We start from the raw sequence: 1,051 nt of genomic DNA on the forward strand, positions 1-1,051 counted from the left end.
TAAAATGAAAAATCCTCATTTCCAAAAGTGTATGTCATGTCTACTTATGTGACTTTAGCATCTGTATTATCATTTCTTAGAATTAAAAACAACTATGTATATATATTTTAAGAAAATCCTCTTAAATTATATACAGAGCTTGAACACATCAAGAAAACCATAAGTATCCTTTGTAAAGGATGAATAAAATTTTCTGAGCAGCCTGAGTAGTCATAAGGTATAATTTACGCCCTTTTGGAATCCATGAGCATGGGTTACTGCCCATGAATCCTAAAAACATAAATACAGTATCCAATGTTGCCCTTTTTAAAACATGAGGCATTTTAGTCACTCAGAAAAATCTGCCATTTAGTGTGAACTTGAAAGAGGCATATGTAATACTGTTGTTTACCAGTTAGGTTCCAATCTCTTTACATAGAGCAATAGTAATATTCATAGAGTCCAGTAAAATCCCATGAATTTAGATGAGAAAGCATGAAAAACTTACAGAGAAGAAACAGTGTTTGCTTAAATCGTATAACAGACTGCAAACATCTTGCTAAAATATAATACAATACAATTTTAAGAGCTAATTCATTTAATGTAATATTAATAATGAGTTAAATCATTTTCATATTTTCTGGAGCAAGAACAAGGTAGGTAAAAATATAATGAATTATATCATTTTTGTTACATTTCAAAAATCTTTACAAATTAATTTTAAAAATTAAAGAAGAAAAATAATATAATTTATGAATCTGTGATGATCGCGGTAGATTAATTTATAAAAAGATTTGAATATTGGGGGGTTTTAACTATCACAGATCAAACTAATTACAGATGGGTTTAAAAAAATATCTGGCTACTGCTTTTCTTTCTCATAAAATAAGGTTATACAAATAAGACAATTAAAAATGAGACCAGGGCTTCCCTGATGGCGCAGTAGTTGAGAGTCCGCCTGCCGATGCAGGGAACACGGGTTCGTGCCCCGGTCCGGGAAGATCCCACATGCCGCGGAGCGGCTGGGCCCGTGAGCCATGGCCGCTGAGCCTGCGCGTCCGGAGCCTGTGCT

This window comes from Physeter macrocephalus, chromosome 13 (genome assembly GCF_002837175.3).
Source record: "Physeter macrocephalus isolate SW-GA chromosome 13, ASM283717v5, whole genome shotgun sequence".
Classification (NCBI taxonomy): Eukaryota; Metazoa; Chordata; class Mammalia; order Artiodactyla; family Physeteridae; genus Physeter; species Physeter macrocephalus.